The sequence below is a fragment of the Harpia harpyja genome, chromosome 1 (genome assembly GCF_026419915.1).
Source record: "Harpia harpyja isolate bHarHar1 chromosome 1, bHarHar1 primary haplotype, whole genome shotgun sequence".
NCBI classification, from domain to species: domain Eukaryota; kingdom Metazoa; phylum Chordata; class Aves; order Accipitriformes; family Accipitridae; genus Harpia; species Harpia harpyja.
The window spans coordinates 39349261-39369447 of record NC_068940.1 but is presented as its reverse complement, the minus strand read 5'-3'; positions in this window follow the sequence as shown (position 1 = coordinate 39369447).

Here is a 20187-nt window from a genome sequence, read left to right as displayed (position 1 = left end):
AATATCTTTTGTTCTGATGTTTGCACAGTAGAAACAGAAAAACACTATTCATTAAGTCTACTTCTAAAACAAAATTCACAAAAACTCTTCAGAATCTCAGTGTAATCTAATTTAACAATAATGAGGAAGCTTTTAACCAAGAAAATAATTCATGATGTCTGGAGGAGACCTTGTGTAGGTAGCAAGTTTTCATACTATTTGTGAAGATGAGCAGACACAGCTTTTTATCCAGAACACTGAAGCACAAGAAGAGATTCTGTATTATTCTAGGGATCAGTTAATCCACTGTTAGTTGAAGTTTGCCTTTCAACCTATAAAGTTTAAAATTTACTAGTTAAAAATTCGAGAGGGATAGAAAAGGATTGCTTTTTTTTGTCTAATTCAAAACTTCCTGCTTTGCTTTTCCTTTCTCAACAGATTTACTTCATGTCACTTCATAGACACATATATAGTTGCCTTTCACTTTTCCTATTATCTGTATTTTCCATTCTGTCCTTTCAAACATTTTGTGTAAGGACCTTCTTTGTGATTGCTATAGGCTTTAATGTACTGTTCATTGATTCTCCAGATCTCTCCAAATTTAATTTTAAAGCACATATTTTCTATTGTGATTATACTAGTTCTTGCTGTTCTGTAATTAAGAGCCACTAATCATGCCACATTTTACTCCACAAATGGTCTCATTCTTTTACTTGAGACTACTTACAGAGTAAGATACTCATCAGTAAGAATAAAGTAAATGAGTTTGCCTACGCAGTAACCAAAACGTAGCTGCAGCTCTCAAGGGATTACTGAATCCAGTTTTAAAGTGGCTAGGTAGGACTATTGCTTGTACACAATGACTGTTAAGAATTTACCTAGCATCTCAGATGACTCTTGCTGACTGTGCAACATTTGGTACAATGCGTGTAGCAGCTGAGTTGCTTGTAGTACATAAAGTTAGGTAGAGTATGTGTAATGAAATCTTTGTTGTGTCAATAAGTCCTGACTATCTGCACCAGAGTCTGTTTTAAAATCTGTAGAATACAAATCTGTACTGGGATAAAATTTGCCTGAGTTAAGAAAAGAAGTGCAGCATTCCACATTGATCTTTAATACAACGAGTCTTTTTATTTAGTTTATTAACCAAATTTCTGAATGCATGTCAGTGCATTTGTCTGAGACAAACAATGTAAGGTTACCTGACTGGGAATATTTTTTATGCAATAATTATTCCGCTTTCTCTCATGATAGTTCTCCAAAGAATTTCCCCTGCAGTATGAAAAATCAGCAAGAGCTCTTCTAAATAAGACTGATCTCAAATCTTCTTTCACTCATTCACAGTACAAGCTAGTGTGAATTTTTAATGTCTGCAAACAGCACTCAGTTAAGTATGAAATCTGAGTCTTTCACCCTAATCAATGAGATCAGTGGAAGCATGTGATTCTGACGGATATCTACTAATGTCAAGAAATGCTCTCATCACATTAAAATGCAAATAAAAGTAATTTAGGACCCAAGCTGCCATTAACTTCCTTTGTCTCTTGGTCTTTGTTACTTTCCTTTAACCTGTTGTCTTTTAATGACTGTGCTGGAGACTGTTCTTTTGATTAAAAAATATTTCCATTAATGGTTATAGAAAAATATTCTGGTGGATACTGCACAAATACCTCTGTCTTTCAATAAGACTTATTTCTTATCATTTGGAGATTCTTCTGTTTTTTCAGATCTCAAGATTGCTGTAGTCTGAATTGAAACATGAAACAAGTAGCTTTGCTCTATTTTTATAATGTGATTCAAGCTTAGGCTGCAGTATAACTTGTTTTCTTTCCACTGTTTTTGTTTTGCCCCTGTAGAAGTAATGAAATCAAATTCAGTGTTCGTTGCTTGTCAGTGGTAAGCGTGGCCCAAGACAGACAGACTGTCATGAGGATTCTTTTGTTAGCAGGATGCATAAAATAGGAATATCCAGAATGTTTTCACTGGTTACTTGCCAGAGACATATGACCACTGTTGATCAGCATGCACACACACACACACACAGATATGCATGTGTGTATATATATATATACACATATATGCATAAAATATGGGCCTGAGCTGCTTGAAATCTAAAAGCCAAGTCCATACACAAATATTCTGATTGTTGTTTGGTTTTTTTTTAAATACATCAATGCAAAACCCTGAACCTGGCAATAGTGAAATCTTTGAATTTGTAGTAAAATTCATCATTACAATAGACTTCACATTTTATTTTTAAACTTCACACATTATTCTCTTCACTAACACATTGCTTTGCTGGTAATAACATGAACTGAAGAGACACTATGGATGGAAATGTAATCCACCACAACAGAGGACCCACACATGGACCTAAAGCTATTTAAATCCCTGTTTCAGGGCTTAATGATGCATAAAGCATTTTTTGGGCTCTCTCTGCTGGGACGATTTCCACTTGGCATCATTGTAAGAAATTGAGAGCTTGGGCTTTGGCCTGATAGTCTCATATGCAATATGTCACAAACCTGGACACTGTCCATAAGGCAGAATTTAGACTGATGCAGCCATGTGTTGGCATTCAACTGCACTTACTACAGCAGGTTCATGGGGTGAGAGAGACATTTTAGACTGAGCACCATTCATTGAAATAATTCTGTTCTTTCAACTTCCAAGGCATGATTTTGGAGGATGTACAAGCTCTAAATATGATTATTCCGACACTTCATACAGTCTACTACAAACTCTCTGTAGGCTCTTTGGGTTACTTTGGAATATTGTAGGTATGTATCATTTTACAGATTTGTAACAAGATGTTGATTTTTATAGAAAATGTTTTAACAATGAAATACAGAAAAAGAAATTTCTTGTGAATTCAATACCTGAAGGCAGGCAGGCTTTTTGAAACAAACCATGAGTATTTATATTGCCGTGTAAACGTCACTTTCAAAATTTCTAACTCTGGTAAGATTACAGACAGAAATAAGAAACAGTCACCAAAGAAACAATTGTTTGGGTTTTGGTTTGGTTTTTTTTTTGAGTTGGCAGATAAATAGACTAGCAATTTTTCAAACTGTGCTGGGGTCTTAGTGCAGCGATGCTGAACTCAGGTCTTATCCTATTCTGACTAGTGCTAGCATGAAAACATTTCTTACTCCTCTTACATATTACTTTAGACTCAAAGTATCCATCCTGTCATGGAGTATGACCTGGAGCCTGATTGTTTCCAGTAGCGTGGCTAGCTGTGCAGTTGGATTACAGCTACAAGCCAATTCACAGCTCAGCATAACATATCAGTTCCTTATTCAATCAATCTGTGCTGTTATTTACCTCTTTCTACTGAACTCTAGTGGTGCTTCACAGTCTCGTGTCATCCCCCCAGTGTCCCCCATCCCATTCATGTGGTATTCTTAATAAACTGGGGGAGATTAGTTCATTTAAGTTATTCAACTAGTGAGGGAAGAAGGGTATTTATTATATATGAATTGGCCAGGGTTCCCAATGACTGTGTGGGTGCTGAACTCTAGTGATAGCCTATTTCTTGTGTGTGACAGTACACAGGTTATGGATACACAAGAACACTCTGCATAAGCAGCAGTGTTCTGGTCAGGTGAAAGCATAAAAGAAAGCTCTTGTTAATAGAAGTGATTCTCCTGGATGAGGAATTCGGTGACTTTAGCTTTCAGTTCAGCATTGTGCTGGTTTTTGCTGGGATAGAGTTAATTTTCTTCACAGCAGCTAGTATAGGGCTATGTTTTGGATTTGTGCTGAAAACAGTGTTGATAACACAAGGATGTTTTATTTACTGCTGAGCAGTGTTACACAGAGTCCAGGCCTTTTCTGCCTCTCACCCCACCCCACCAGCGAGCACGCTGGGGGCACACAAGAAGTTGGGAGGGGACCCAGCTGGGACAGCTGACCCCAACTGACCCAAGGGATATTCCAGACCATATGACATCATGCTCAGCATATAAAGCTGGGGGAAGAAGGAAGGGGGGGCATATTCAGAGTTATGGCGTTTGTCTTCCCAAGTAACTGTTATGTGTGATGGACCCCTGCTTTCCTGGAGATGGCTGAAGACCTGCCTGCCGATGGGGAAGTAGTGAATGAATTCCTTGTTTTGCTTTGCTTGCATGCGTGGCTTTTGCTTTGCCTATTAAACTGTCTTTATCTCAGCCCACGAGTTTTCTCTCTTTTACTCTTCCGATTCTCTCCCCCATCCCACTGTGAGGGAGGTGAGTGAGCAGCTGTGTGGTGCTTAGTTGCCAGCTGGGGTGAAACCATGACAAGCATCTTGTATGGGAATTACTATTCTTGCAGGACAAACAAAGTCCTTTGACTTTTACGTATGATAAAAGCAGACCTGCAGTCACCAGCCATTGAAACACTTTCATGTACTGTGATTGCAAGCAGTCAAGGGAATCCTTGTACAACTTGGCACCCTTGTATATTCCATTGCTGCCTAGGATCGCTCCAAGAAGTCCTTCAGTCAGTAGATGTTTGTGGCAATGCTTTTAAGTGACTGGATATGTAGATGTTAGTCCAATTCAGTTTAGCTCTCTAGATCTAGCTGTTGCCTAAACCTACCTTTCTTCTAATGGGTATACCTCTCTAGACAGAGAGGAATTCCAGTCCATGAAATTGTAAGATAAGGAAATTACTGCAATACCATCATAGCCATTATTAAACTGTTACACCATTACAAAAGCTGTCACAGTTGGGTAGATGCTAGTTTGCAAGATACTAGTGTTGCCTGATGAAATGCAAGGATGTAACATTGCGGATTAAGTTGAACTTAACATTTAGATATACAGTGTTGTGAATTATTATGATATTACTAGTTTTACAGTAATTTTTTCCTTAAATATGTAGCTGCTGGAGTCATGTGATTATGTTAAGAACCATAGATGCCACTAAAAAAATCTATTGTTCTTGAATTCATAGATTAAAGCTTGAAAATGTAAGTTGGATAACCCTGAAACATGTGATCATATTTTAGTCATAAATCAAAAGTTTTAACAATTGCAGAAAGCATAGATTAGTAACAGTGGTTATTGCTCATACAGAGACTCATACAGAGCTATAATACTCATTCAGTTAAGACCCAATAGCCTCATTACGATCTGGAATGCTGCAGCCCTCAAGCCCTTTCAATTTGCTTTAGCTTTGCTGAGCCTGATACAATATAAATACAGATGGGCTATGGGCTGGTCAGCAGTATTGCCGATTGCCAAGACATGAGGCCCGAAAAAAACTATCCACTGTTGATGGCTTTTGTGCAAGAATGACCTAGGCTAGAGTTGAACCCTTACCAGAAAAGGGAGTTCCCTGATTTCCCATCCTCTGAGCATTCCAGGCCTTTATAAGGCTCTTCTGCATCTATGATTAGTGAAGCAAATATGCCCATTGTAAAATGAAAAAGATGACTTATTATACAAAATTATATGTTGCTGGGTGTTGTGAATATACCTCTATCATAGATATAGACTTTCTAGAACCTGGAAAAAAAAACAATAAAATACATTGCAAATCAAAGAGTTTGGAAATATATTTTAAAAGCCAAAAAACAGATCATATGAGCAATTAGACACAATGTGAAAAGTCAGCACACAGTATTGCAGACTCCTGAAAGGCATGTACTGTGTTCTCAGATGTAGTAGTTATGGCACTGGCATCTGTACTTTAGCTACAAGACATCTATCTGGAGCAATATTAATAAGTAAGTTCAGCGCCTGCAGCTGTGCTGCCTCACTTTGTAACAAATATAGTGGTGCAACATGCTGTTGTATGTTAGATCTTATGCTGAAAGTTCCTTAAATACCTACTTGGAATGATACACTATTTACCTTCCAAAAGCTAGATTTTTATCAGTAATAATTACTACACAAGGCTGCAGGATGCCATCCTTATGTCTGGTTATAAATGAGAGGGTGTTACTGGGGTGTTTCCAATGTCACTTTGTGATGAATGTAAACAAAAGTCAACTATTCAAAGACAAGCTTTGGGCTGTGTAAATCATAACTAGTGCTCACTTTACTTAACACTTCTAATGGCACTTAACCATCTCAAATACAAGATTATAATCTTCTAACAGTCTGTGCAATATTTTGGAGAGAAAATGAAGAAGAATCTTGTGTATTTAAATGATCTTGCAGGAAGAATTTAGTAGGATGAATCTAATTACCTGGACTAAAATATAGCTAGGACATTAGTCTCTGAAACAGTCTAGCTCCTGGCTGTATCCTGGAGAGAATGTGTGCACCTGGTGTTTTGCAGTCACTATAAAGATCAGCTAAAGCTAAAAGAGTGAGTGGGATTGATTTTGAACAATTGGTTTTGATGTCAGTCAAAAATGTAGCTCTGGCAGCCTGAGTCCATGGATTTGATTTTGAAGGTGACAACAAAGTCACATCAGCCTTCCAATTCTCTTCCTGAAAGTTGCCCATATTTTGGTCATATACCATTTTGTTTAAGATTACTTGCTGATGAGGGCAACTGAGTAGTTGCATTAGTATGCAGGAGAAGAAAAGTAGGGAATATATTTGACATAGAGTACAACAAAGAAATTATGGAGGTGATAACATGTCTATTGGAAATAATTGCTGAAAGCCATAGCACAGCAGAATTCCATTATTGCTGCATCTTGTGATAATTGTGCGGTTTATCCATGACATCCCTAGCAAGTCTAGGAGCAGGGTCCTCCAGATGCACTTGAAATACATGGGAACAAATATTTTATGTATATATACACATATATAGAGAGTATGTATGTGTGTATATATTCACACACACACACACACACTGAAGTACACTAAAATGTGCTGCCCCCTCATAAAGAAGTATCCATCTACCCATCTTAATCACTTCCCAGACATGCTGCAGCGTTAACAGGCAGACCTAAAGGGAAACAATACCTTAATTTCTTTCAAAATATTCTTCACTTCATTAAATATTTAGGGTACAAAATTAATTGCTTCAGACCTTGTCTTTGGTGAATTTCTGTGTACAGAAACAGAAGAAGTTCATTGTTACCTTCTTTCCAAAACTTTAATGATGGAACATTTTGGGTACCCATGGCAAGCTGAAAATTCTGTTAATGTGTTACACTACAGTGCTTGGCACTCATTAGACCACATCTAGAACACTGCATCCAGTTCTGTCTCTCCCACAACAACAACAAAAAAATTGATAAACCGAAGCAAGTTCAGTGAAGGGCTATGAAAGCTGTTGGGGACTAGAGCTCATGTGCTAAAAAAAGATACTGAGGGAATCTGTCTTGTTTAGCCTGGGGAAGTCTTACTATCAATCTAATAGCAACTTTCTGATACTTACAGGGTAAATAGATACCAAGAAGACAGACCCAGACTCTTCACAGCAGTGTGTGGCAGGAGAGAAAGAGACAAAAGGCATGAATTAAAACAATTGTTGGAACAGGCTGCCCAGAAAGGTTGTGCAGTCTCTGCCCTTGGATGTTTTTAAGCTGTCAAGCTGGGTGTAATCATAGAACATCATAGCATAATTCAGTTGGAAAGGGCTTCAGGAGGTCCCTGGACTGACTGCTTGCTCAAAGCAGAGTCAGCAATGGGAATAGATCAGGTTCCTCAGGGCTTTCTCCAGGTTAATCTTGAAAATCCTCAAAGGTGGAAGCTGCACAGCCTTTCTAGGCAAAGTATTCCAATGCTTGACTTCCCTAACGATGAAAAAGTTTTTCCTTATATCCAGTCAAAACCTTTCTTGTTTCAGTTTATGCCTATTGCCTCTTATCATCCTGCCACATAAGGCTTTAAAAAGCCTGACTCCATCTTGTTGATAACTTCCTCAGAGACAAGCTCCTACTCAATATGAGATGAACCACATGTTCTGAATCTTGACATACAGTGTGTTCTTGGCTGAGGAGGCACTGAAGCAAGGCTGCTGTCTGCAGAATTATGACTGGACACATCTAAGTCAGAATCCCCCCTAAATACAGTGATAGTTGCTGCAATAGTAATCTTCTTAAAATCATTAATGTTTTCAACTCATCATAAAAGTCCAGAGCTCAGGGTCAAGTTGGCATGTGCCCCAGTGTGAATATTTCCGAAAATAACTCTTCTAAAGCCTCTCCAAAAGTCTGGTGATATCCTTTTTGATATGGCTGAAGTTAATCACTGCTTTACTTATAGACCTGTAGAGAAATGAATAGGTCAATTGTGTGGTAAAGAACTGTCACTTTACTGCACAAATACAGGCCAGTTAAGATAATTAAATCTCTACAGCACATGAGAGCAGGATTAGTAAGGAGCAAGTGAAAAAGAGGAGGTGGTTTGTGCAGGAAGAGGTAATGGGATACAGAGCCCTTCATGCTCAGGTCAGTCACAGAATCCCCCAGTAAAATGCTTTGCCACTAATTAGCACCTGTGATGACAGTTTCAGCATAGAGGTCAAGGACTGAATAGAATTTGAAGGCTGAACTAACCACCTTTAGGTCAGATATGAGGCATGCTGGTAAAGGGTCAGGGAATGTTTAAGCCTTAGGCTGCCTGTATCATGCCTCTTTTATGGGTAAAGGGAAAGTCTGTTCATTTAACATGTTTCATGAGTACCAAATATTATTACTCACACTAGGGATAGCAGGCTAGAAACAATCACTGGCTTTTAGTGACGTTTAATTCTGTGTAAAAGCTTACTATTGCAGGATAAGCTATATAAATGCTAGTTGTATTACATCTCAGCAAGTAGTACAAACTCTAAATTACACTTGAAAATAAAGTGTAGAACTAATGTAGTATAGCAAAATTATTTTGAAACAAGAAAAGCAAAGAAACAGTGGCATAACTGGTCTTTTTATGTACTCTGACCATCAGCTGCTATATAAGTTACATAGTTGGTATTCAGAAACAATTGACAAAATCGGATACTGAAAGATCACAGTGAATTATTACATACTGGACCAAATGAGTCCCTGATGGGTTACTCCTGGTGAGGATGAATATAGCCTACATGTTTCATGCACTTCGTTTAAAGTTGACTAGTAGAACATCTTACAGTTCATGCAATAGACCACTAGGACCCTCAGTTCAGTGTAGTCTTTGAGAGAATGAAATGCAAGCACATGCCCTGCAAAAGCTCTGATTTGCTTTGGAAATCTTGAAAAAAAGTACTAGCCAGTTTAAGATTCAATAAAAGAGTAGGTATATGTAGAGGTCACTACTGTGATCTTTTTTTATTTCTGATTCACAAAGATGAGTAGCTTGATCAACAGTTGGCCTGCTAACTGAAATTCCTATTGTAATCAGAAAATGCCAGGAAAATATACAAAAGCTGAGTGCTCAGTTAGATTTCCGCAGTTCATACTCTGTTCACTGATGAATAGGCAGGAGACATTCAAAGGTGATGGATGGAGAAGCAGGGAAGGCAACAGGACAAAATCACAGGCGTTAGCTGTAGGCGTTATTCTTTTGAAAACAGTTTTGGTCTCCTTTCTATAACACTAAGTGTGGAAGTGTTTGATAGGTGTTGAATAGTGATTGCTTGATGTATAGACTACCGAAGGTAGTGCTTTTTTAAGCAGTGTTACCTTCAGGGAAGTCTAAGAGTCACAGTACAGAAGACTGATATGTGTCTGTTCTTACATAAAAACTTGGAGTTTTATCTGACCAAACGTGACAATACGACTACAGCAGTATCCATGCAAACAATAATAAAAAAAGAAAAAAAAAATGTGCCTCAATCCTTTTCCATGGGTAGCATTGATCCCACTTGCTGTTTTGAAAGTTAAAAAAGTCAACAGTAGCCAGCAGAAACAGCATAGTCAACACTTCTAAAAGACCAGAGAAACATTCTAGCAGCTCAGTTCTGTGGCAGAGTGGTGGGAAATGCTTACTTTTCAATGGTGAGTGTTGTGTGCCTTATGCTTTCTGAACATGAGGGATTAATAAGGTTTATTACTTCAACCCCTGCTCTGCATTTCCAGGGAATTTTCTGGACTTGTGTTTCACAAATTCTTTCCTTACTCCTATCAAAAAGGCTGTGTAGTAGTTGTTAATGCCTGCTGCACAACTTACAGGGGCATTGTTATGTTAACATCATTTGAGATCATAGAACGGAATGTTTTTAACATATGTGCGTTCAACAACACACCAAGATACAGTTCATTTGACTTCTTCAAAAACGTTAGTGTTTCCTTGTCTTGCCAATAGAGGGACATCTAGCAGAACGTGATTTTGAGCAACCTACAGTGACTGTTGGTCACACTGAAGTATAAAGAATGATATATACACAAACTTAGTGTGAATTCTCACTCTCCCCATTTTGAAATAACAGAAATTAACTTAGTGCCTCAAAGTGAGTCTTGTGTGTGTGTGTGCTTTGTTTACTTGTATGTTTTTCAATATAGACACAGTGGTGTTGGTTACGTCCAAGTCATATTTCAGTTTACTTACCCTTCACTCAGAATAGTGGTTTTCCTTTGTTGAATAGTAGTAAACATATATGGGACCTTCTAGGTTGACTTCCCAGTGGAGGAGAAGTCAGTGACATAGTGTGGATGTATTCTAAATGTAACTTGTTTTGTTACATACATCAATCCTGGAACTGTAGTCACAAAGAGCAGATGGATGCTCTCTCCTTCTACAGAATTCCACTGCCAGGGAGTAATTTTGCCTGAAAGGATTGATTTCCATCAAAGAGCAAAGCAGAGAACAAATTATCCTGCCTTTGACACGACAAAACTTTATCTAACAAAAATATAATCAGCAATTCTATTATCAACATGTCTTCCAAAGAGTGGACGTTTGCTCACACGCTCGGAAAAGTGCCTGGCAGACTGTGCAATAGTGCCACCTGGTGATAACTTCCATGGAGAGTGTTTTCCCGCAGGAAGAGTGGTCCAAACCAGCACATTAAAGGTACACACTGTTGGAAGTGTTACAGTGCCTTGTGCAGATTAAGAAGCCTATAGTTACGTGTGATGGTTGATACATGACAAGAACAGTGGTTACTGGTATGATGGATGGCAAAAAGACCCCTATTTTTTTCAAGAATAAGTTGGTACACATTTGCACTATTCCTTTTACACTTGCCACTTAAGGAAGGTAGAACTAATTTATTGCTGTTTATACACCCTTAGTGGTTTTCCATACCTTCCCACCAGCACATAATCATAACAGTGTGAGAATGCTGTGTTGCTGCATACAATTGCTCTCTTGTTAGGATCTAGCATAAAGAGATGCTCAGTCAAAGAAGCAGTCAAAACTTTCAGCAACAGGGGATAAAAGCAAGATGGCAACTCGAACCAGATGGAATATGCTTCTTTTGTGTATATAAGATTTCTTGTACTGATTGTAGCCTTACCTTGCCATATGTAGGTCGCTTGGCTGGCAAGCTATTAATGTCTCCTAGATGTGCAATAGTTCTTGCAATGATAAATTACTCTCTTTCCTGGGAAAGTGTGTGTTAAGTTTAGCTGTGCATTTACCTTCCTGACAGACTCAATGTGGGCAGAGGAAAACAGTCAACCTATTTAAGAGCAAATATTTTGAGTAAGAAATTGCACAGAGGAAGAACCAAGCAACACTTCCCTCATGTAAAGACAGCGTGGTTCAGTTATGTCCAAACAGATCAGTTTAGATTGATGAATGGAAAAGATTTATTTAATGATACTGGCTTTTCAAATTATTTGAATGATTTGTTTATAGCCCAGTCAGAGCAAGTTAAAGTCAGTGAGAAAACTTCATGGTTGAGGGAGGGAGGGGATTTTGTCTGTATCAAAAAATAAGCAGCTGAGTTCACCATCTTAAACTGAATTCAGTGTTTAACTATGAAGGGGGAGATGAATTCAGGACAGGGCTTGTCAGGGGGGAAGGCAAGTCTTTCTGAGGAATGGGAACTTACTGCCTACCTTTCAGAAAAGCAGGCAAAATAAGACCAGTTAAAAGAATCCAGTAATGAGGCTATGGAGTAAGAATCAATTAAAATTACCCAAGTATAAAAGGTTGTGGGGGAGGGAGATTCCATCTCCTTTCTTCTTGCTGTTTTGCCATGTTTGGCTCTTGCAGAGAATGCTGAACTGAAATGGGGCATTTATTACCAGCTTGAGAGAGATAGATTTTGAATTCCTTTTGATTTATGTTATGGAGTGCTTTTATTTTATGGCCTTGACAAAGACCAGAAAGACCTTTGTAAACTGGACTTCATATGTGCAGCATCTTTGCCAGCTGAAGTGGAGCTCACTTACTTTGACATTGGCTGAGCAGCCGTTCACAGCACTGAGCACATACTTAATCCTCATTTTGACACATCCTCTAGTTATTAAAAGATGCCAGCATTTGCCTAGACTTTTTACCTAGGGACTCAGGTATATGTCTGGGCACTTTTCAGAAAGCAAGGAGGTCCCTGGAAGCTGGAACCACTTCAGACAGGCTGTGATTCAGTTGTGAAGAACAAGAGGAGAATTGAACTGAGCAGGAAAAGACTTACAGCAACAGGTTTGCAGAGCAGTCATTCCTCTACTGAGGCCAGGGAGACCCTGGGTGCATCCCAGCTAGTAAGATGCAGGAGGTGTTGGAAAGCACTTCCACTTCAAAGGTGATTTCAATTTTTCCAAAACTGAAAGGTGGCAGTGATTGAAGAAGGATTGAGTCAGGCAGTAAATGGGGGCAGTGTTCCTGATGAAATATCCTGGCTTCAGTTAGTCAGTACAGAGCATACCTGCATATCTTCCTCCTCCTGCCATCACTTCTTTTGCAGTTGACCACAGAAGCATCTTATTTGTGCAGGGATTTGGGATGGTATCAAAGCTAGCAAATAAACAATGGGATCACTTGGGAAAAGAGAAGTTGTTTCGGGGGTGGGGGTGGAATAGACATTAAGAATGCATGAAAAAGATAAAGAAAATATTCAGAAGGGAAGGAAAGAAAAAGACTGAGGTCGTAGTGATATCTATAGGATTAAGAAAGAGAATGAATAGGAAAACCTGAGAATCAGTGTTGATACAGGAAGGGAGAATGGCCTTCTATTCCTAAGAGGGAAAATCTATCCAAGTGAGATCTATGTGAGTTGGTTGGTCAAAACTTTCCCTAGTAAAATGTAGATTCAGATTGACCAAATAATTTTGTTGCTTCCTGCAGAATTGTTTTGGTTAGAAGGAGGAAGTTGGTAAAAAATTTGTATGATCCTTCTGAAAACAAGGCATTTCAGTTTTTTAAATAAGAAAATAAAAATGTAAACACCTCAACCATGTTTTATTTCAGTGAATTAAAAATTTTAGTAAGTCTGAAGTCAACAAAAAATATTTGCTCACTGGAGAAAAAAAGGGGAGAAGCTTTGAGAAATTAGTGTGAAATTAATTTTTTTAACAATTGTTTTCCAGGTCAGTGATGAGATAAAAAGTCAGCTGTTCACACATATGTATTCAAACCACTTACCATTATTTAGTAATGTTGTAACATACATGAATCCTGGATTTCTGAATTTGGTGTAGCACATGGGATCACTGATCCACCTGGAGCAATGTTCTGTCTCTAGCTTTGCCTGGCTCCTGACATTTTAGTGGAAGACAAACAAAGAAGGTAATCAGTTACTGTTCTGCCCTCAGTTTGTGCTGAGATACTAATTTAGATAAGGGAGTCTGAACCATAATTCTGTTTTTCCTGATCATAATCTTCCATGACTACGCAGTTATTGTTTGGTCATAACATTATCCAGCATTTTTCTCAAACCTGTCTGAAATGTTTGAATGAATGGCATCCTAATGGCAGCAGCTATCATTATATCCATCATGTGGCTAAATAATGAGGTGTCTAGATACTAAGCAAACAGACTAAAGGGTAATATATGACTGCAGGTCTAACTCATGCTATTGATGTGTGAAAGTGACAGAACATAGCAAGGAGAATTCTCACCCAGTTAATTTATTGAGGGTGAAAGTGAACATGTAAGATGATTGTTCTCACACAGCTTAACATTAGGCATCTGGTTTAAAAACCTAAGTTAAGAGACTAGTCTCCCTTGGATTCCTCTGTAGTCAACAGAGAGTTCCTCCACTATCTCTTACAGGTGCAATACAGAACAGGAGCCTAATCTAACTCAGATTCTTGATTCTAAAATGGTTGAGATTATTCTTTATGTAACGTGGATGAGCATGACACTATTGTTAGTAAATGAGATAAATGTATTTACTGTAGATAATAGAGCATATTAGTCACCCATAAGTGTAGTTACAAGCTGTATGAGAATGTGAATGGCAATTTTTTAAAAAGTGGTCTAAAATACAAGATTTATAGAACAGTAGAACAGTCTTATCATGTGGCTGGTATCCCAAGTGCTAGAAACTACCTTCTGTTAGAGAAGTTAACCACTGTGTGTGTAAATCACAAATGAAACATCCTCAGAGACGGTATTCCCATGTGGTAGGGTTTTACAAGTGTTGAAGTGTTGGGAGGTAGATGCACTTGCCAATGTCTTTTGTGCTTGGGAGGGACCTATTTTTGGGACTCCCCATTGGCTGCTTTCCCAGATTTTGGAGAGACTCCAGGTCTTGCTGGAACCTGGCCTTGCTGGCAGAAGTGTAATATATTTTCCGGTCCTACTTTCATGGGATGCATAGGAACAGAAGTTGGTTAACTGGTGGTGCTCTTAGAAGGTGAGGCTTGTACAAGAATACCTCTGGATTTAAGACTTCAGTGGCAGCTGCCTTTGCTTACTAAATGCTTCATATAGGCTAGTAATATTTGAATTTAAAAACATTTTTGAAGCATGCATGTTAAGAATACAGTTTCACCTGATTAATCTAAAATTACTGAAAAGATTTTTTAAAAACAGAATAGGTTTGACTTCTTTGATTTCAGTGTGTGTTCTTCCAGATTAAGAAAATTTGTAGAAGCTAAAGAAGCCATAATAACTTTCAGAAGCATACACTGGATTTATATACTTTTGCTGTTTACCCATCTAAGGAGATTATCTTAATCAGAAGAGGATAAATGGAACCTGACTTTCAATTAGTAAAAGTAAACATGGTGCATTAAAAAGCAGAATTACCAAAACAAAAAGGAGGGTTTGAATATCAGTTTGAACAATGTACTCCTTAGATTAAAGCCTTTGCTGGTGGCTACATTAAAGTCCAGACCAGAGACACATCCAGAGACACATTTTCTCCAGCTGTGAGTAGATCCTACACTATGCTACATACCCTCCTGTCCTGGTTTCAGCTGGGATAGAGTTAACTGTCTTCCTAGTAGCTGGTACAGTGCTATGTTTTGAGTTCAGTATGAGAAGAATGTTGATAACACACTCATGTTTTCAGTTGTTGCTCAGTAGTGTTAAAGTCAAGGATTTTTCAGCTTCTCATGCCCAGCCAGTGAGAAAGCTGGAGGGGCACAAGAAGTTGGCACAGGACACAGCCAGGGCAGCTGACCCAAACTGGCCAACGGTGTATTCCATACCATGTGACGTCCCATCCAGTATAGGAACGGGGAAGTGGGGGCGGGGAATCGCCGCTCGGGGGACTGGCTGGGTGTCGGTCGGCGGGTGGTGAGCAATTGCACTGTGCATCATTTGTACATTCCAATCCTTTCATTATTATTGTTGTCATTTTATTAGTGTTATCATTATCATTATTAGTTTCTTCTTTTCTGTTCTGTTAAACCGTTCTTATCTCAACCCACGGGTTTTGCTTCTTTTCCCGATTTTCTCCCCCATCCCACTGGGTGGGGGGGAGTGAGTGAGCAGCTGCGTTTTGTTTAGTTGCTGGCTGGGGTTAAACCACGACACCTCCCCACCCCTCTCGTAGGAATGCACCCACCGTATACTCAGTACAGTTGGGTTGTTTCTTCCTGGATCAACCAGTTGTGCACCGTACAGATCAGTTGTGAAAGTTGCAAATAGTGTCCAGACTAGAGAGCAGACTGATAAAAGTGGCTGCAGCTGGAAGATTTCTTCAACCTGCAGTTGAGGAGCAGTCCTGGAAGAGGCAGCCTCAAGGGAGAGACAAGTAAAATTGATTCTTACGCAGTTGATATTTACTTCATTTATATTGCATTCTTATTAAGAATCAATATTATATACTGCAAGATAAACTGTTTTACCAGTACTATCTGTGTCAGGAAAGCCACTTATGATGCCTCTAAAATTCTAGTCACTTCTAAAAATAATACTTATGTGACTGGTATGCAGATATGAGTTTAGGTGCTTAACCTTAGGTATCTAGATTTGAACATCTTGGCTTAAGCCAGCTTGCTTTGTTTTCCTCAGCTTTTCCTACTCACCCAGTTTTAACTTTCAGAATAAGCATTGTTCTAAGGTTGTGCCATATAGGAGAACCTCTGTACATATAAAAACAGACCTGTTGATATACTGTATGAATCTGAAGGCAAATTGCAATTATATACTGAAGGGCTGTGGAAATTTTCCCTGAATATTTTACATAAACAAGTTATTTGTTCATTCAATAAACCTGGAGCACTTCAAAGCAACTGTTTACATTAAGGATGAAACAGAAAATTTTGGTTGGCAGAATTTCATCCTCATGGCTAGAGAGTTGTCAAGCAGATACATAAACATTAGGGAGCTAATATGTTTATACTGAAGGGACAGCTCAAGCCAAAAGCATAATTTTTAGATGGAACATACATGGTGCATACATAGCTATTAGTGGAAATAAAATGACCAGTGTTGGCTGGCAAGTCTGTTTTTGAAGGCTTGGCTTGAAAATTCTACACAAGCAAGTGTTCAAGCACAGGCTCCACTTCAAATTACTGCAGGCAGAAGTGTTTATTCTTCTTACTGTCATTCTGCTTTTAGAGCTATAGTGAGACATTTTGAGTCACAGTGTCTGAAATGCTTATGAAGCCTAAGTTGGGAGGAGGAGGATATAATTTCTAGAAGAGAGCAGAACTGGTGCCTCTTGTGTTATACTGCAGGAACACGTGCCTCTCATTAGTCCTTGGAAAAAAACCAGGGGTGAAGCTAAGTATATACTGTAAAGCTGTATTCATGGATATGTATTCAAATGCACTCAGTTCAGCCACACAGACAGTTTTTCCTTTTTATTTTTCATTGTGCCCTCATGCATACGGGCCTTTGTTCATCCCAGTTCCTGGGAAAGGCTGCATATATATAGGCAGTTAAGAAAAAGAAGCTAATGATTTATTTACAACTCAGAGGAAAAAATAACTGGCCATGTAACTCACAAGCAGCTTCACAAAGTACCAAATAGACAAAATCAATTAAAGAACAATAGTTTTTCAAACCCTGCCAGGCTGTAATATAGTTATGAATAAAGTTCTGCATAACCAACGGCTTCATAAATACCAAAGTGTGTTTGCAGAAAATTATGAACAAATGTTTTAGTCATGCCATACATAGTTTATTACAGATAAAACCTCTGCATATCTAATTGCAAGATTTGCTCTATGTTCTTCTCTTGTGTGTGTAAGAAAGTGAGGAAAGTAATTACGGTGGACCATATTTGCCAGCAAAAAATAAATCCTCTGAAGGAGAGTGGGCTAATTGTATGAAAGCCTTTTACTAGTTGTAGAACTGTTTCCGTGAAGCTATTTAACAGAGTTTTTTTCATAGAACCCCTTTTTCAGGGGGTGAGTTCTTCATTGTTGAGAAATATCTGTGAGGAAGAAACTACACTGAAATTTTGGATTGTACTAGGTTTATTTCAGAAGATCCCCAGAGGATGTGGAATTTTGTTCTCTGAATTCTAATAAGCCTATTTTTTCTTCACTGATTATTCTGTGATCCCAGAGAGACCAGCTTCCTGATTTGTGTATCTAAACTGGGTACCGAATTTCAGTCAGTTGTGAATGCTTCTAAAGGATGAAAAGGCTAAGAAATACAGAATTCTGGTCTTGCCTCTTTTACTAAGTAAGTTTGAAAATCATAAATTTATTATCAGTGTAGTATCCATTACTTGCCTTTTTTCTTCTAGAGTATTTGAGGTGCTTGAGATGAATTGTGTTGTTCCTAGTCTATCAGGATGGCTAATGAATCATGTCTAATTTCAGCTTTAACAGAAGCAGCTTTTGGACACCGTGGTTGCTTCATGAGGTAGGCTGAAGGAAGAAGAAAAAAAAAGTTTTATTTCTGACCAAGTGATGAATATGTTGTGATGTCTCAGTTAGATTCATTTCAGTGTAGCTTCTATACAAATGTTTCTGTATCTGGTTTTGGAACGTAAGTACTTTACCTAAGCAGTAAAGGGATGTCATAGGAGAGGTTCTGCTGAGATTACAATAAAGGCTAACAGTTATCATGAGGCTTACTATTGTTGATGCCTGGCATCAATACCAAATAAGAGCATCTATGCATATACTAGGCCGTGGAAAAGTGGAGTTTCTTGTCAAAAATCCTTGTTGAGAAAAATTTGTTGAAATAATATAGTTTGCAGCATTATCCTGTGTTTCCAAGTTCCATTTGTACAGCTGGAGCAGTGCAAACATATAAAATGGCAAAAAACTACACCAAACCAAAACAACCTATGAAGACTTTCAGGGGCTGAGATGTCTCTCAGCTTTCATGAAGCCAGCTAAGCTGACCTCTCACTTCTCGCTCTCTTCCCAACACAGGAGGTACTACAGGGGCATGAAGGGTAGATCAAACCTTCAACTGCCAGAAATTAGAGCAACCAGTGAACTTTATTAGCTTATGGTGAAGGCCAACACAACCCGTGCTGGCCCAGGGGAGCAGGAGAGTGGTGTAGAGTTCAGCTCAGTTTAGAGTCTGGCTTTTGTGCTGCTATAGCCTGTCTTAGCTCCTGTTCATTTAGGCAACGAAAGAAAACAAGCAAGTCCCTGTTCAACACAGATAATTGGTCCTGGATTGGGGTAGGGTAATGAACTAATAATCTGTTGACATATCTTCTAGCTCTATATTCTAGAGAACAATCTTCCAGTGACTACATTTTTCAAATGTGGACCGGAACTTTTAAATCATATATATTTAGATTTCAATTCGTGATGCTTCCTGGTGCTGAAATGCAAGGGCTCATTTTGAGTTGAATCAGCAAATAAACCTCCCCTAATTTTGATTTCCTATAATCCAAATCCCTACAAAACCAGAAGTAAAGACAAATCACACCTTAATTTGTTAAAAAAAATATATAAAGAAAAAAAAGAGAGAATAAGGTGATGTGAGGCTATTTCTCTGCTTGAGAACCCCAAGGGCAAACTTACTAGCTGCTTGCTCACTGTGGATGGGATCAACCAGAGAATTACATCCAAGGGAATCTGAACGTCATTCTTTCCACTTTTTTACATTCTGTTATGATGCCAGGTTTTTGAAAGGACATGAAGAAAAATTTGGCAATGGAAGGCGGGAGGGGAAAGAGCAAGATCATAATTCAAGCCTTCAGCCTGGCTGTTTTTCCTGTAGCTGTGGTGTAATGCCAAAACTGCTTGCGTGCAGACTTCAAGTGTAATTCTGATCACTCTCACCTCTGATAAATTTCAAGCCAAGAAATGGAGATGGTAGAACATCCATGCTGTCAGGAATGCTGGCATTCTCCCCAATTTTGTGAGCAGGATTCACCTGCCAGGCACTGATTGATTGAACCATCTGGCTTTGCATTATAACTTGTAGAATGCAAAACTTGCACAAAACCAGATAGGCATCATCTGTGTAAGGCACTCATTGGATTCAAAGTCACTACATTAACATTGAAAATGGCATGGCAAAAATGACTGATTTTTTATGTCTCATATTCAAATGATTGTCTTCAGTGAAACATAATTATAAAGGAAATGCATGTCTGATTAGAAAATTAACCTCAGTCATTAGACATTAGCGAGAGAAAAGCTCTACCACATCACTGATAAACAAACACTGTATTGATCTGTAATTGCTGGTGCATATCAATCCTTTCTCTTATGTGACAGGATTTTAGAGAAGAGATGGGAATTTAAGAGGTAGTAGTTTTACAGTGGTATAACTTATGTAAAGGTTAAAAGGTTGAAACAAACCCAACACTAAATTAGTTCAGTTTAGTTTTCCCTGTGTGTGTTGAGGCATGTCACAGGCAAGGTCAAGGATTGCTTTGACATTAGCAGTGTTTATCTCCAGATGAGGGACTTAATACACCCTCTATTCTTTGCCGGGTGACCCAAGTAGCATTTTTATTGTTTTGTTAGATAAAATAAATAATATTTTTTCAGATCTTAAAGTAAAAGTTGGACAAACTGTGAAATAGGCAATTCTGACTCTTTGTGCCGCTTTCAGCAAAAATTTCTC